The 19,424-nt window shown below is 33.2% G+C and overlaps 1 pseudogene; it reads right to left on the bottom strand.

Moving 5' to 3' along the window:
• Positions 1-1,639: 1,639 nt before the first annotated feature.
• On the bottom strand, positions 1,640-14,626 carry LOC120138494 (annotated as a pseudogene).
• Between the last annotated feature and the right edge of the window lie 4,798 nt (positions 14,627-19,424).

Genomic DNA, 19,424 nt, shown 5'->3' with positions numbered 1-19,424 from the left:
TAAGGGAAGGTGAAGAACGCATTGAAGTTGGAGTTGAGCAATACAATTATAAGCTTCATGCAACGAAGAACGGCGAAGAAGAAGACCAAGGTGGTGGTGAGAACAAGGGTATTCTTGCAGCAGCTACTCGTACAAGCCAACCAATTGCCTATCTCGCTACTCAGTTCCAACTCAGTTGTCATGCCTATTGCCTGCCTTGGTGGAAAATCTGATCAATGCTTAATCCCCTCTCTCTGTTTCTATCTCCCTATTTGAATATTTCTCATGTTGGACTCATCCACCCACAACATTATTAAACTACACTAATTATACTTTTTTTGCAAGATTTGCATACTTATAGGTGGCGTTCAAGCATAACACACACACACACACATTATTAAACTACACTAATTATACTTTTTTTTTGCAAGATTTGCATACTTATAGGTGGCGTTCAAGCCACACACACACACACATTATTAAACTACACTAATTATACTTTTTTTTTGCAAGATTTGCATACTTTTTTTGCACGCACGCACGCCTTCGCTTGTTTCTTTCTGGGAATATAATTAATTAGCAATCTAAAGTATGGAATGAATACATTGAATAGGTTTAGGGTTTGGTTTGGATTGGTTTGGTTTATTTTACAGAAGTGGTTAATTAAATCTTGCCTTGTTGATTTAACATGAAGGTGGATTGAAGCAACCAATGTTTTAGCAGAGAGTGGAAACCACGCAGCCCAAATAATGAACCTCATTTCTTGGGGTAGAAAACAGGTGTACCAACTGCAACACTGCTTTGGCTTTGGATTACCAAATTTCAACTTACACGTTATACTTATCATTTTTAAGGGCTGGGATGAAAGAGATGCTACATACATACATACATACATACATACAAATACGATTAATTTCATTTGTTTGAGATGATTACAAGATAATATATATCAAATCTGAAACTTCAAAGAAAAACAACACTCACTTTTATTACTAAGATGACTTAATGGGTTAATTAAATGGCATAATGCCAAAAGTAGCCAATAATATTAACTAAAATAGTCATTTTAGCCCTATCCTTTCTTTTGGAACAATTTAACCTCCTAACATTTCACTTTGAGGCAAAAAACTCCCCCTATAGATGAAAGCTATTAGTTAACACACGATTAACGCTACAAAATAGGAGCATTTTTTAACCTAAAATGAAACGTTAAGGGCTAAAATGCCCTAAAAAAGAGAATAAGAGACAAATGATTATTCCGTCAAATGTTAAGGGTCTTTTTGCCTTAAAATGAAATGTTAGGGGCCAAAATGTTAAAACAAAAAATAGAGGGGCAAAATAATCATTTTGATAAATATTGGGGTTAATTTTTACATTATGCTTAATTAATTTCATTTGTTAAATCAATAGAAATGCAATAGTGATCGCAAAATGGGGAGGAGAACAATTGTTTTGTTTGTTACAGTTTATGTTTTGTTGGGAGTAAGAATTGACGTTATCTACATTTTTGGATAACATTTTCAACCTTATCAAGACATGACAAAACAAAGTAGTCAGTTTCAGTTGATCATGGATTGAACCTAATCATAAGTAGTTTATCTAAGAAAGGAAAATATGAGATTATTTATTGTTTGGTCCTTCCAATGTTACATTCCACATATATAATAAATAAAGGCAAAGCATATTATTAACCCAATTTCCTTCCAGAAATTCAACAATTGTGCAATTATGCCCCTGATATCTGATGTCTTGTCTGGGACCAAAGACAAAGAAAGATCAAAATCCACTGTTTCTTTCCATTTGGGGTTTTGATTTCAAATAAAATTATATATCGTAACCACCACGTACCTAATCCTTCTTGTAAACTAGAGTTGGATATTCTGGGCTCCACATGTTGTTCTGCACATATTCTAGAACATCCTCCTGCACCGTTACATTACATGCATCTCATTCTTACAATTCATGCGTTTGAAACACAACACCACCAACTTTTATAGGTCAAAAAGTCATTTTACCTGGTCCTCGCATATCTTTTTGAGCTCTCTAGCATCGATGTCACGATATCCTTCGGCCAGATCCTCTTCCACAGCTTCCTGCACCACAGCCGCTGCTACCTCCTTTGTTATGTCTCTTATCCTACAAACAAACAAATAAACAATTTCAAAAGACTTGGTTCAACTTCATTTTCCAGGTAAAAGAAACAATATATAGAGAGAGTGAGATATGATTATATTACACAATATAAAATTATTTTAGTTATACACAGATTTAAGACCTTTGAATGAGTGAAAATAGATGGTTGAGATCAACAGTAGAAAATAAGAATATATTCACTGAAAAAAAATAAGGAGTCAATCTCAATCATCTATTTTCACTCGTCTAATGATCCTAAATCTATGTAAAACTAAAGAGTTTTACATTGTGTAAGAGATCTAGCCCATATATATTAAGGCATAACTTACTTCGATATTGGAGGGAATATCGTGCCCTTGAGAACTTCTTCTTCCGTCATGTAGGCAGCTAGACTGCAATTGTCAATTTAAGATAACGTGAGTCGGTATCCAACTCGGTACCTTTATCATCATTATTATTATCAAACAGCTTCTAGCATCCCACTTGGAACAACTGACAACATTTTAGTAAGTTAATAATATATTACACTTATTAAGACTTAATTAATCCACAAGTTACTCACAAAATGCCTCTAGAAAGGTACAGCAAACAGATCCTCCTAATCCCTAATTTTCTAGAAGAATAAACTGAAGTGGCTCACAGAGTGAATGGAGATGCGGTCACTGTCACCGACTTTATCCCTTTGCATACTCGTAATCTACCTAAATTTCATATATACTAGTAATGGGTAAAAATTCTTCCAGAGATCTTCAACATAAGCTCCTAACAGTCTTGACAGGTGAAAAATTATGAAGCATTCCTAAAAATATTGATGAAAAACAAAACAGAAAATGAACCACACCGTTCTGCTGCAGCCTGTAGCATGCCATCCGAAATGAGCCTAGCACCAGATAGAAGAGTTCCGAGGCCAATACTACAGAAAAGACAGGTAAAGAACTATAAATGATGAATTAGAGAATCACAAAGTAAAAAAGAAACCATTGTGAATTGAATAAAAAAACTGACCCTGGAAAGAGATACATGTTGTTTCCTTGGTTGCAATGCCCAATACGACCATTTCCTAAATTGTTCATGACTTACAATAAGTAAACTTTTCACTCTCAAATGAGAAAAATGGGGAACGCTTTTTCTGTTTGGAACTTTTATAAAAGATGCTACAGAATATCAGGCAATAAATGAGGACCTTGTATAATAAGATGCTATAAATCATACAAATTTAAGCATTTTTTACACACAGAGCCCCCACATGGCAAATTGGCAGAGGACAACAAAAATTTAAAGAATTGTTATGTGGACAATGTTTAACAAGATAGGCTCGGCACATACCAAGATCAACATCTCTAAATGGACTTCCACTTGCAAATATAATGTTGTCGCCTACAATTTTGAAAGCTTCCTCCGGGGTGCACTCAGCTGTTAACAAGGGCAAAAAAGTCCATGACAAATCTCAGTACAAATATTAATGGACCTAAATTTTATGTCCCCAAATATTTTAGAAAAACGAACCATTTTTTGTAGGGTTTGACATTGCAAAGATAGCTGGTTTAGTTGAGGTTGAACCTTTAAGAGCCTCTAAAACCTAAAACATAAAATGCACTTTAAATACTTTGCAAAAATACAGGCAAAAGGATTTAGCTCGAACGTAATGAAATGCATAGATTCTAGGAAACAAATTTGTCTAAAAATTTTCACTGGACTTCAGGACAACGTTGTCATGGGTGCCAGGCGCACTCTAGGTGCTTAAACCCTTACATTGCCTCAGGCACTAGGAACAAAAAAAGCACTAGCCTAAGTAAAGCGCAATATGTATACTGAAAGTTTTTGTGTGTGTATATATATATATATATATATATAAAGCCTAAGAATATAATAACTTCTAAAGTGGACTCTAGAATATATATCAAATGAAAGAAAAAAGTGAAACATTAAATAGAAATTCTATCAGGTGGGTTTTTTTATGCCTGTCACCTTGCGAAAAGGCGTGCCTAGGCGCACTAGGCATGCGCCTGAGCAAATGGACAAAGCCTGAAAGAGAGTCTGAGACGCTTTTGTTGTAAAATGCAAAGATGCAAAGCGCAGGTACTCCTAGGCGCATGCCTTGACAAGACTGCTTCGGGATATGAAGCAGTGTTAAATTGTAAACAAATAAAGACTTAGATTTGGTAATTTGGAAATTAATAAATGATGTCTAAACAGTAAACATATATATCGTAATTGTCACACTAGCAAAAACAAATCTTCTGCTTGTCACCTAATATGTAAAATTCAATTTTACCTCTTTGGAGAACAATCCTCCAACTCCAGACAACCCAAGAAGCACATCTGGCTGTACTTGCCGCACCTGTTTAGCCAGATTAAAGGAAGGTTTTAATTGTGAAAGAAATACAGAGACTTGACAATGTATCAGATAACATATCTCAGAAGTAATAACAGAGGGAAATGGGACCATAATGAAGTACAAGTCATTCCAACAGGACTACTTTATTCAATGTGTAATCTATATAAAGAGCTGAAAAAATGTTTCTGTGCTAGCATTTTACAAACCACTTCTGCAAGACCTGCACCCTCTCTTAATCCTTGACGGCCAGCCTCGTTGATTCTCCTTGCAAATGGCAGGGCATCTGGATCAATATTTTCTCGTTCTTCAGTGATAAGACCCTGGATTAAACAAAACATTGTGTTAGAATGTATATCTAATGCAAATTGGTGTCACTAGTGGAAGATAAATATGCAAAGGTAGCATTAAACCATCATATTCTAACAAGAATGAAACCAGAGCCGCACAAATGTAAAAATGACATCAATTAGTTTTGTAATGCATAGATATAAATGAAACTGATGGGACCAAAAGGTGATTTTAGCATTTGGCACCACATGAAACGTTGTGACATTGATTACAAGAAATAAATCAAAATAGTTACTTGAGCAATCTTTTAGTCTACTTATGATAGCCCCAATTTCTAGAAAAATTCTTTGATGAAAAACTATATGTAATGTTGAAAGCAACAAATAGTCCTAGTAAGCGCACCTCGCTGGCTGAAATCCAGAGTTTCTAAGACCAGAATTGTCTCTTTGCACTATCAAAAGCTGTCTCGCTATTTCCTAACATCCTGGCCATTGTTTTCCTCGCAGCATTGACAACCCCAATCCCTGCACTGCAGTAGTATAAAGGTTATGCAAACAAGTTCAGATGTTTCCCATTAGCATGCAGGGCCTTCCAATTATTTTTCACAGAAAATGCTAAAAAGACAAGCAGAAATAGCAAACATATCAATCAGAAGTTTCAACAAGTTTATGAAATATCAGATAGAATGAGAGGATGTCCAACTACAGGAAAACAAATGATAGACTAGCTGAGTATTAACAGCATAGAACATCCACATAAAGTAAGAAAAATAATAAACCCAATAAAAAACTAGTATCTCATTTCCACTTGTGGAATCACTTCTTTATTTTTCTTCACAGACGTGGGGAGTTCTATATCCAATCACAGTTCATAAGAGATGAATTTCACTTTTCAAATCGGAAAAATAATTATTAGAGAATAACCATCAAGTCCATAATACTTCAGGTTCCCAAAGAAAAAAGTTTAAGCACCACAAAGGACCACCCACATTAAGGAATAATATAGTTATTATAGATCATTTAATTTCTTTTGTAATATCAATATTATGATAATCCACAACTATACCTTACAGGATAGGCTAGAAAACTAACCTTCCAGCACCAGCAACAACAATCTTTTGCTTAGGAAAGTCAATCATTGGCCTTCCCTGTGCTCTTACAGCTCCAAGAAGACCAGCAATTGCAACCCCAGCTGTTCCCTGCAAAGGAAATTCATAGAAAATAAAGATAAAAATGTGAAGGCAAAAAAATATATGTAAGTAAAACCAAATAGAAGTTTGAAAGACATGGTTGGTTAAAAAATATGATTTGCAAATAAATAAATAAAGGTTCAGCAACAATAAAAGAATTCAATGTATACATAACTTAAAATATGAGATCCAAAGAAACAAATGGAATGTTTTGCACTAACAAAACAAGCAAAGGCTCAAGGGTTGGACTGTCTAAAAATATCAATTACCTGAACATCATCATTGAACATCCTGTGTGTATTTCTGTAACGCTGCAACAACTTGAAGGCCCACTTGCTCTGGAAATCTTCAAACTGCAGAAACCCAATTTAATTCAAAAGAAGATTTTGTTATCAAGATAGACATATCCATCTACCAGTGCTGTCATATCTCTTACGTAAAGATACTGCCATTCTATTCTAGACTGTAGGAATTATAAAGATGATTTGTTACAATTCCTATAGAGATATGATTTGTAAATAGATTTCTACAATCCCTTATTTTAAGGGATTATATCATAGGATTATTATTTTTTCTTTCTTAGAGTTTCCTACTTTAGAGAGATATTTTGTATATAAAAATGTAATCTGTCATATTGAAAAGAATAAGAAATTACAGAGAATTACTCTGATTTCTACATGGTATCAGAGCTTAGGTTACGGTTTCTTTCCAACCTAGATGATGTCCACAACTTCTCCTACTCCGAAGATCACTTCAAATCCAGAAAATTTTTTTGGTTCTGCTGCTCAATCAGAAGGTAATCTGGTCATGAAAGAACCAGAAGGTAAACCTCATGCTACAGTTTTTTTCTCCTCTCAGTCGTCCCCTAATTGGATCCTCAATTCTAGTGCTACGGATCATATGACTGGTAATAAGGATTTGTTTTGCAATTTTTTTCTAAACTTTGGTAAAGCTGTCAAAACGGTTGATGATTCTTTGTGCAAAATAGGACATGCCATTGTTATTTCCAATGACCAGATTGTACTTAAAAATGTCCTCTTCGTGTTAAATCTAGCTTGCAATCTCGTTTCCGTTAGTAAACTTTCCACCGACTTGCACTGCTCTGTAATTTTTAATGATATTGATTGTACTTTGTAGGCACTGAACTCGAAGAAGATGATTGGTAAGGCCAGCTTGCAGAATGGTCTCTACATTCTTCCTGCCTCTACTAAAGCCGAAATAAATCTTTCACCGCTTTAGAAAAATTTGATAATGTTATGTTATGGTACTATCGTTTAGGTCATCCTAGTTTTCACTATCTTGCAAAAGTTTTTCCTGCTCTATTCATTCATAAAAGGCCAAATTCTTTTTCTTGCAAAGTTTGTCCTCTTGCCAAACATACTAAATCAACTTATTCTCCTTCTATATATAAGCCTTCTCACCCTTTTGCTTTGATCCACAGTGATATTTGGGGTCCTTCTCGGGTGAAGAATGCTGATAATTATAAGTGGTTTATCACTTTCATTGATGATCACAGTAGAATAACTTGGACTTATTTGCTAAAAGATAAATCTGAAACTACAGGTGTTTTACCCAATTTTATAACATGGTTCTACTCAATTTGGGTCTAAAATTCAGCTCTTTAAATCTGATAATGGCAGTGAATTTTTTGCTAAGTCTTTGGGTGCGTTTTTCAGGGAAAAGAGCATAGTTCAGATTAGTTCTTGTGTTGACACCCCACAACAAAACAGTATTACCGAAAGAAAAAATAGACATCTCCTTGAAGTTACTCGTTCTCTTCTATTTACCACTAATGTTCCAAAATATTTGTGGGGGGAAGCCTTATTAATGCCACATATTTAATCAATCGAATGCCTAGTAAGGTTTTACAATTTCAAACACCTCTTTCTATATTTTTGCAATACTTTCCCTATTTTAAACCTATCTCCTCCATTCTTCCACTTAAAATATTTGGTTGTACTGTTTTTATCCAAAACATTGCTCCTAATAAGTCCAAGTTAGATCCTAAATCATTAAAGTATGTACTGGTTGGGTATTTTTCACTTAAGAAGGGTTATAAATGTTATCATCCTCCTTCAAAACGATTTTTTACCACTATGGATATAACATTTTATGAGCAAGATCCCTATTTCACTCAGGCTGAAATTCAGGGGAAGACATGGAAGGATTTTCAGCCGCATCAGGTATCTCCTCCTACTCTTCATTATCAACCTTCAGAATTGCCACCAATTTTGTCCTTACCTACAGATTTGTCACCTGTAACTACTCCCATTGATCTACCGGTAGTACCTATCACTACTTCACCCATACCCACTTTAAATACCCTTATTGAAAATACAACTACTCCCATTCAAAATATTCCACAAACAACACCAATCAAACAACTCCGTTTCCATACAAGGAAAAGAAAACATATTCCTGAGGCTGTTTTGCAATCTGATGCTTGCCGAGAATTGGATTTGGGTCCAGCTGTCGAAATAGAAGAATAAATCAGTAAGTCCACTTTCCCTACTCTAGATGACTTCCCTATTGCTATTAGAAAAGGGGTTAGACAGTGCACCAAGCATCCTATTGAAAAATTTGTTGGTTGTAATTCATTGATGCCGTCTTTTCAAGCATTTACAGCAAACTTGGATAAAGAACATGTTCTCACAAGCATAGCTGAAGCTCTAAAGGATTCAAAATGGAGAAGGGCTGTTGAAGAGGAAATTTGTGCACTGGAGAAAAATGCTACTTGGACTGTTACGGACCTTCCTCAAGGAAAAAAGACTGTTGGCTGTAAATGGATCTTTACTGTAAAGTATAACTCAAATGGTAGCATCCAACGATACAAAACGAGACTAGTGGCCAGAGGCTTTACATAAACATATGGGATAGATTTCACAGAAACTTTTGCACCTGTGGCGAAGCTGAATACTGTTCGAGTACTCCTAAGTTTGGCTGTAAATTGCGATTGGAAATTACACCAACTTGATGTAAAAAACGCTTTTCTTAATAGCAAGCTAGAAGAAGAAGTCTATATGAAGTTGCCACCTGGCTTAAAGTCTGTTGAAGGAAGTAACAAGGTGTGCAAACTCAACAAGTCTCTATACGGGTTAAAACAATCACCCAGAGCTTGGTTCGAGAGGTTCACTAAAGTCATCCTAAAAAACGGCTATAAGCAATCCCTCGCCGATCGCACTCTTTTCATCAAGGTAACTTCTACAAATAAGAAAGCTATCCTTATTGTGTAAGTGGATGACATAAATCTTACCGGAGACGATGAAGAAGAGATTTGCAATTTGAAGAAGTTGTTAAATAAGGAATTCGAAACCAAGGACTTGGGAAAGCTAAGGTATTTCCTAGGAATGGAGGTGGCAAGGTCAAAAGAAAGACTTGTGATCAACCAAAGAAAATATGTACTTGATTTACTCAAAGAAACTGGTTTTCTTGGTTGTAAGCCGATTGATACACCAATGGAAGCAAGCTTGAAATTTAACAAAGAAGATGAGTCCTTGGTAGACAAAGAAATTTCAAAGATTAGTTGGGAAACTAATTTATTTATCCTTGACAAGGCCAGATATAGCATTTCCTGTAAATGTGATAAGTCAACACATGACTAATCCTACTGAAGAGCATATGGCAGTAGCAAATAAAATTCTCAAGTACTTGAAGAAAACTCCAGGACACAGTTTAATGTTTAAGAAGACACAAGACAGAATTGTTAAGATCTTTACAGATTCTAGTTGGGCCGGAGACCTTACTGAAAAGAGATTCACTAGTGGCTACTGCACCTTTGTTTGGGGAAACCTTATAACTTGGAGAAGTAAGAAACAATATGTCGTTTCAAGAAATAGTGTTGAAGCTGAATTTAGAGCACTAGCATTGGGAATATGCGAAGGAATTTGGCTACTTAAACTACTGAAAGAACTTGTCACTAATCAAGAGTATCACTTTGAAGTTTTGTGTGATAATCAATCTACAATTCAAATTGCCAAGAACCCAGTTCAACATGATCGGACAAAGCATGTTGAGATTGATAGGCATTTTATTGCTGATCAAGTTAACAAAAAGACAGCCACACTTTCATACATTCCTTCAGAAGAACAAGTTGCAGACATTCTTACTAAGGCTTTGCCAAAGCCTGTTTTCAATAAATTCCTTTTCAAGCTGGGATTATACAATGTATATTCTCCAGCTTGAGGGGGAGTGTAGGAATTATAGAGATGATTTATTACCATTCCTATAGAGATATGATTTGTTACCATTCCTATAGAAATATGATTTTGTAAATAGATTTCTACAATCCCTTATTTTAAGGGATCATATCCTAGGATTATTATTTTTCTTTTCTTAGAGTTTCCTACTTTAGAGAGATATTTTGTATATAAATACGTAATCTGTCATATTGAAAAGAATAAGAAATTACAGAGAATTACTCTGATTTCTACACAGACAAAATTACTTTAACAAAATAGACATACCACTTACCTGCACAATCACATGTGGCCAACGAGTAAAAACAGCCTCCATGAATTCATCAATCACAGCAATATACTCATCACCATCAAGGCGGTGTTGTTGAAGCCCCAAGTCTATGGAAAAAAATTGTCATCACCATCCTTTTTAAGACCATAAAATTAACTCAAAGCATGCATGTAAAAGACAACAATCTAACAAAATTGGGCTAGTGCTAGTAAGGCCAGATACTATAAGCATAATGAGAAGAAGTCAAAGCTTCATAATTTCTCTAAAGATCATGTTTGATAGATCAAAAGGTTAGCTCAGGAGTTCTAACTAATCTTATATGCATCATTGCATCCATAAGCCTGTATTTTACATGTACGATCCCCATATGATATCCAAAATACCACACAAGCACATAAAGCTAACACCAGCAAGGGACCAATGATGGTTGAGTGCAAATGTCATACCTACACTAACATGCATGTTCTACCAGACATAGATAAGAAATTTCCTTTCTTGATATAGCACCGTTTTAACAAAATTTACAATGTAACACTACCAACCACTTAAAAAAAAGGTTATTCCTGATGAAAAGCTTACATAAGGGATCTTTGATCAACTTCTCATTGTTAGTCCCAACATCAATCATGACAGGAAGTACCTAATGCAAGAGAGAAATAAAGGAAAGATTGTAACACTCCCAATAATTATTCAAGCTGAGAAAGACCAGAAACATTAGCATTACCCTTTTATAAGGTTAGTGGTTGAAAATAGGAAGAAAAAAAAATAAGCAATTGAGATTTGCTGGGAGTCCACAAACGATAAAAATCAAGTAATAAGTTCTCACTCTATAATATTCATTTCTAGAAAGCAAAGGTAATTGTTACATAATTATAGGCTAAAAATATTAGGGTTGGTATCTATTGTATTTAATGTATGATATTACATGGTTAATGGAGGAGATTACTTTTACATAGTATAGGACCTTTATACTTGTATATACACCCATAATGTTGATTTGGATATATTGTTCATGCTTTGTTTTAAGTTATTACGGCTGATACAAGACCTGGTGTTACTTCTGATCTGGTTCCTATGGTTTCAAAAATCATTGACCATAAATTATAATGTTTTAAGTATTCTCTTCCTACTATTTCTACAGTAATCTTAAGTCAATAAAAAGCAAACAAAATGATTCACCACTAAAAAGATAAAAAGAAAATGGATATAGATCATGAACGTGAACATTTATCAATGTTATCCCACAAATCCTTATTCTAATGTTTCAACATTAGAATGCAAACGAGCAAGCACATTTGGCCGATTGGCCAAGCTGCTCATATTTTTTTCCCTCATATTCCTTTAGGTCATGGGTTCTAGACCCACTAGGAGCACTCCCCTTCCTTCCTCTAAAGTTCCCCCTTCTCCTCCCCTCTAGGTATGATTAGGATTAGATTTAGGATTTATCAACAAAAAAAATGAAGAAGAATTCAGACATTAAGATAGATAATCATTTTTTTCTTTAATTATTAAGTAAAATTTACTTAGATAATTGTAAATTGCTTATGCAAAGAGTTACACTTTGAATTTATAAACACAAATAATAAAATATCTAGCATACTTTTAATACAAGATAAGAATAATATACCCTCTGAGGATTGATACCAGCAGCAGCAACATACAAATCCAGCTTCCCTATAGCAATGCCAATTCCCTGAACTCCAAGGTCTCCAAGACCCAATATTCTGCTTCCATCCGTGACAACAATCATATCAACCTGTACTCAATAAAATCTAAATAAATAAAGTGAAAATTTGTCCAATGTTGACAAAATATGACAGATTTTTTGACCCAGATTTTTAAGAAGACGTACCCCTAAAAATTTGGCAATGGATTAAAGAAAATTTCCTAAAATTACAAAGTCAATGCAACTTGTAAATACTGAAATCAATTCTGATTTCTTTATGATTTAGAATTTCCTAGTTTATGCCAATATTAAAAAATATTTTAACACTCTCGTAGGCTATAAAAGCCTGTTTTTTATTGTCAATGAAATACAAGTAAAAATTAAAATTCTTCTATTTCCATTGTTATTTAATTTTAACATCAAGCTGTAAAGGTAACACATTTTCAAGCACATTAATCATAGACAAAACCAAACTATTTCTGAAATTCTGATATCAAAATTTATAAAAGTTACAAACTAAACAGATCTGAAATGAGAGAAGAACCCGACACTATCTTGTTACTCTACAAAGGCAAATAACCATGTTGCTGGAAACTGAAGTAGGTAATTGAATGAGGCAACCACCGAGTCAAAAACTAATTTATGCAAAGAACAAGCCCAAAGTCCAAAATCTAAGAGCGGGTTAAAACATTTAAATTCTTGAGAAATCACCCACTAAAGTCATCTGGCAGTCCAACTTACAAAGAAACAAAGGCTATATAGGAAAAGGCAAAAAGATCATTAGTAGTGTGCAAAAGGAGAAAAAGAAGAGAAAATAATAAGCCAAAATAGTATTGAAGCATAGGACAAAAGTTTGCAAGTCATAGAAAATTATCTCATGTTAACAGCAGGTAGGGCTGCACTGCTATCAAGGACATAGGTCCACAATTGGGATCAATTCAACTAAGAAAGACGTTCCAATATTCACAGCATTATTATGGGTAATTCATACCTGATCAGCAGGCCAGTTGTAAACCATAGACATCATTTCTCCGCGATCTTCTGCACTAAAGTACATTCCTCGAGGCCTTCTAAACAGACCACTATAGTTCTGGCAAACAAGACCAACAGTTGGTGTATAAACAATAGGAGCATATTCCTCAATGTTGGCAATTAAAACCTGCCAAAGTCAAAATAAAATACATTTCAGCAATATCATCAAGGCAGAATACATATATAAGATGTGTCCAGGAAATTATATACACATGCAAATTCGCTAACAGTGTGTTATGGTAATACTTTCTCTTGATACATATTTAAGCTAATTTCATGTAAGACTGTTGGAAAGATGGATGTTATCATATGGAACATGGTATATAGTGCAACAGAAAGTGAAATAATTAACGGGACAAGATAAAGGAGTCATTCCATTTTTTTTAAAAAAAGGGAGCAACATGAGGTCAGAGAAAAACAGAACAGAGAAGCTAAGAAAATAATTATTTTGATAGATATTTGACTGAATTCTCCCCGAGGATGTTGCATAGCCAAGTAGTTCATTACAGTCTTGTTAATCAAATTTGTTTGAGATAAGAAAATGTGTTACGGCAGCATCAAGTAGATGAAAATGACGTTCTGGTGGTAACTGGTAACTGGTAAGCAGTTGTCATTAGAAAAGGAGTTTACTACATACCCTAAGCTCAAACCACGACATATTGTTGTATGCAAATAGGTGCTACGATCAACTATTACAAGGACGATATCATTAATGGAAGGGGAAACTTAAAAAGTAGCTTGAAAAACATTACAGAGATCCAAATAAAGCAGATGGAATGAACTGTACCTTATAGTACATAGTCTCATTTCTATCATGCAAGCGATTAAGAATCCGCCACTTGGCAAGAGCATTTGGGTCAGATGGTCCATCTCTAGCTTGAACTTCAAGCCTCTTTAAATCAACCACTGGTAGTTAATCAATTAAAAGGCAAAAGAAATGAAAACCATGAAGATTCAAATATCTATCTACCATAGATGAATAGATTTGTCAGATCAATTAAAAAAACTTACTGAAGCGCTCGATTTGCTGCTCGGAAGACATTACATTAGGAGGAAGCAGCCCACGAAGATCCAGGCGATCTCGCTCCGTCATGGAAAATGCGGTTCCCTAACATTAAATATTCAGAATGAAACATTGAAGCTAAACGAAGAAGAGAAGGTGGAATGATAGATATTGAGGAAAAGTCCAAAATCAGGGAGGTAGTATTTGAAGTGGGAAAAGAAGTAATACCTTGTTGAACCAAGGATCGTGAAGGATGTCAAGGCTTCGCTTGTGGACAAGGGTGGGGCGGTGGCCCTCGGTGGTGGTGAAACATCTAGGGCGAGCGAGAGCAGTTGGATTGATGAGGCTTCGTTTGAGGCGTCTCATCAGAGACGAAGCTGCTCTCGTCTGATTGTAAAAGTTGGGCATCCTTTTTTCTTCTGTTTTTGTCCACCCTAAAACAAACTCTGAAACTATAACAGCGACGAATACGGAAGAAGAAGAAGAAGAAGCGATCTGGTGGGAGTGGAAAGTAAAGGAACAACTGAGCTGTCTCAATTTTCCATTAATTTGAACTTTTTATTATTATTATAACAAACAAACATAGAAATAGAAAATCAGAGATTGTTATAATTTTCCACCAATAAGCTGAGGCTTTCCAATTGGCTTTATTTTCAAATTCTGGCTCATTTACAGCCACGTGTCGCTCTTGAGTGTTGTCCAAAAGTAAAAGGTCATTAATAATGATAACAAGTTCTCAAAACACCTCATTTTATTTGTTAACTTTATGGGTAAATTATGTATTTAATATTTAAACTTTTAGTTTTGATCCGTTTTAATATCTAAACTGTTAATTTTTTAAAAATCATACCTAAAGTTTAGTTTTTGTTTCATTTTTAATATTTAAATTTAAGTGTTGAAAAAATTTGAAAGTTTAAGTACTAAAATACGTTTAGCACCTAAATCATACTTAAATTTTGAAAAAAAAATGAGAGTTTAGGTATTAAAAGAATAAAAACTGATAGTTTAGGTATAAAAAATATTAATTTTTAACAATTAGTATTAAATAAAACAAAAACTAAATATTAAGTTTTTGAAAAAATTAAAAATTAAAAATTAAAACAGATCAAAATTGATATTTTAAGTATTAAACGCATAATTTACTCTAATTTTTTTAACGGGTTATCGGTCCCCGTCCAATTTGTCGTGTCGGTCCAATTTCAGCATCCATGAGCTAACTAACTTTGCTTTTAAAAGTTGTCGGGAAAAAATATTCTCAAAAAGTTATGTGAAAAATATGATTTAACGTGTTTAATTGGGTTGTAAATTGTGTTATAAAAAGGATTAATATAAAAATGTGTCCAAACTATATTTATTTTTTATTTAGGTATCTAAATTATTTTTTAATTAATTTATATGTTTAACGTTACAAACGTTATCATTTTAAGTATTTCAACCGTAACGAATGCTAAAAATTTATGTTAAGTGACACATGTCACACTTATACATTTTTTAAAAAATTGTTTAGAAAATCTTTAAAATAATATTATATATAAAAACTCTATTTTCTCTAAAATTAAAAAAAAGAAAAGAAAATCAACTCATCCCTAAATTTTTAACCCTAACTCTGATTTCTCCCTTTTCGACTATGATCACCGACCCTGTCTCTAGGGGTGTTCAAAATTCGGTTTTAACTGAATTAACCGACCGAACCGAATTAATTCGGTCAGCCACCGAATTAGTTCGGTCGGGGAACGGTTAATGTTTTATTGGATATTCGGTTAACGGTTAATTCGGTTCGAAATCGGTTAATTAACCGAATTAACCGAAATAAAATTTTAAATTTTAAATATATTATATATAACATATGGGCTCAGCCCAAACCATTTAAAATCCAATTAATAATTTAAGATCCAATAACTTTTAAACCTAAATCAATATTAATTAATTAAAAAATTTATATAAATTTTTTATTTTATAATTATATATTATTTAAATTAATTGTAAACTATTTTTTTGAATTAAAAAATATTAAATATATTATATATAACATATGGACTCAGCCCAAACCATTTAAAACCCAATTAATAATTTAAGATTCAATAACTTTTAAACCTAAATCAATATTAATTAATTAAAAATTTATATAAAATTTTTATTTTATAATTATATATTATTTAAATTAATTATAAACTGTTTTTTTTAATTATAAAATATTTAATTTTTATATAAATTAGAAAATTTTAAAAAATTTCGGTTAATTCGAAAATTAACCGAATTAACCGAAATTTATTCGGTTCGGTTAATATTTTCGAAAAAAAGTTCGGTTCGGTTAACGGTTAAAAACAAAAAAGTTCGATTAATTCGAAAATGGTAGTTCGGTCGGTTCGGCCACCGAATTAACCGAATGAACACCCCTACCTGTCTCTGTCTTTGCCATCTCCAAACGGCCACAGCATGAGAAGCTTGCGCCATCGTCGTTTGATACAAATGCAAAAATACCCAGATGCATTATGATACTATTTCCGTCCCAAAATGCACCAATGATAAACGCAAGTTGTTTAGTGGGCTTAAATCAACACACCAATGACAATCCCTGCCCCAAATGCACCAATGTTAAACCCAAATGCACCAATGATAAACGAACAGCGATGACGTGGATTAAAATTAAGATTAGGAATTAGGAGATTATTGTTCTCATGTTAAAATCATCAATTGAAGGTTCTTCGAGTCACTATGTCATTGGGTGGCTATGTTGTCAAGTGGTTGTCTCATCGGTGGAGATTCTATCACCGACGACAGAAACAAAGGGCAGTAACGATCGGCGTGAGTATAAGGATTAGAATTAAAATTTACAAAATTTTCAAGTTTTTTAAGATTTCAAATTCTTTTGGGTTTTTTAGAAAAAAAATTATAATTGTATGTTTTTTTATTTTAATTTTTTTTTAATTTATATAAATGCGACATATGTCACTTAACAGAATTTTTTAAAAAATCTATAACTTTAAAAGATTGAAAGAGCATTTAATACTTTTGATATTTAATGAACTCGGGTTTTGTGATTTACTTCAATTGTGGGTTTAAAACAAGAGACACCATTTTATTTTTACAAAATTTCTTCATCGAACTTTTCACATTTTGAAAAAATGAAAAATGAAAAAATTATTTTCAAATAAGATGGTCTGTCTCAGAAATATTTCTTGAAAATTGGCAAAGGTTTTTCAAACATGGAAGCTCGAAATCAAAAACTGGGGAAAAATAATCGAATCTCGGGGGCAAGAGTTTCTTGGGACATGAAAACCCAATTTTTGTGAGCCAAGAATTACCTGATATGCTCGAGTGAGAAAATAATGAGAAAGATTGAAGCATTAGAGAAGGAAGACTTCCCAAGTATTTTTGCATCATTATCATTTATGGAAGCATGCACTTGCATCATCACACATTTTACTTACACATGCATCTTTGCATTAAACATTCATCGTTACATGCATTTTTATGAAAAGTTTTGATTCTGCTCTTTTTTTTTTCTTTAACCTAATCCCATTTGCACGCCATTACACATCATATCAAAAGAAAATTTCTAAGACATATCACATATGACACATTTGAAATCATGTGAGTTTCTTAGTAGAATTTTGAAGATTCATCTCACTATTGAAGATAGATTGTCCATCAACTACAACTTAGCATTCTTTAAAGGAATGAGCATATCACCATCGACTATGACTTAGCGTCATCCAGAGAAATGAGTAAGATTGTTCCCCGATTTGGCGTCATTCAAAGAAGTGAGCATATCAACCATCTATCCCGACTTGGCGTCCTTGAAAGAAATGAGCAAGATCGTTTCCCAATTTGGTGTCCTTCAGAGAAATGAGTAGAACAACCATCGATCCTGGCTTGGCGTCCTTTGGAGAAATGATCAAGATCGTTTCCCAATTTGACATCCTTCAAAGAAAGGAGCAGATCAACCATCAATCTCAACTTAGCGTCCTTCAGAGAAAGGATCAAGATCATTTTCCAGTTTGACGTCATTCAGAGAAAGGAGCAAATCAACCATTGACGATGACTTGACGTATCCGTTTTAATGGAGCAAGATCATTTTCAAACTTAATGATTACGGACGAAAAAATGAACATGTCTTGACATCAAGGAAATAAGATTGTATTCGAAGTCCATCTCTAAAGAGAAGACTACATTGATCTTAGAAATTTGAATTTAATATCAAACAAAAATTTGTGCATTTTTAGTCTTTGTCTGTCCTATTTTTGTTACACTATAATGGACAAAAGAGGCAGCTGTAGACACCTATTTTCGTATGATCAATTTAATTCAATTGGTAAGAAAATAATAGATTTAATACTAATTAGAATATTCTCTTTTGATTTTTTCTATATCTCATGTAATGTCCTATCTATGGAATGTATTGATATAATTGATTTAATTTCCTTAAATAGAGAAATTGGGTAGATATGCTTTTAATTTAGACTGTCGATGTAAATAATCTAGACCAATAGATGTAAGAAGACTCAACTGTAAATAAAGGATTTCTTAATCTCATTGGGGAAGGAGAAAGACACAATGAAATTCATTCTTTATTTTGAGCAATAAAAGAAAACATTTTTCTTGTTCTTTTCTTTGCCTTCGGTTCCTCTTTTAACGTGGATTGTAGAATCTCTAATTCGAATTTTGAAATTAATCAGTAAAAAAAAAAAAGCGGACTATCCAAGTAAATATTTTCCGAACCAAATTATCATTGGTTCAAGAAAAGGTGTGATCTGGATTCGAGCGAAGATTCACGCTTACATGACAATTTTGGAAAAATCACACTGGTTTCTTCTAATCAAGATTTTTAGTTTTATTTATTTTAATTTATTTACTCTTCTTTATTATTTATTTTATTTGATTTAATATCTTCAATTAATGGTTTTTTATTAATTTTTTTGTTTATTTTTAGGCATGCTCTAATTAAGGTATGTATCCTTTGTTTATTCTAATTTATTATTAATTCATTTTCTTTTACTTTGCTTAATTTTAACCATTAACTATTTTAAATATTTTCCAAATTTACTCTCATTCACGTTGTTTGTCTCCATCCATTTCATTTATTTTTTAAATTTAGTTTTCTTTTGAAATGTATTTCATTCGTGCTTTTGTTTTTACCTATTTTGTTTCTTGTTTCCGTAGTTGGCTCTTATTTCGTGTATTCATTTCCTTTTCATTTTTTCCTTTTGAATTTTTATCATGTATTTCCTTAAATGTTGTATTATTAATTTATTCAGTTTATTTTCAATCTATGATTTTTATTTTTTTAAATTTAGCCTCAAACTTAGGTTTTTTTTACTTATATTAA

Source organism: Hibiscus syriacus, unplaced genomic scaffold, assembly GCF_006381635.1.
Source record: "Hibiscus syriacus cultivar Baekdansim isolate YM2019G1 unplaced genomic scaffold, ASM638163v2 tig00110694_pilon, whole genome shotgun sequence".
Classification (NCBI taxonomy): domain Eukaryota; kingdom Viridiplantae; phylum Streptophyta; class Magnoliopsida; order Malvales; family Malvaceae; genus Hibiscus; species Hibiscus syriacus.
Note: the sequence above shows the minus strand (reverse complement) of the source record. Positions and strands in the feature narration are given on the sequence as shown.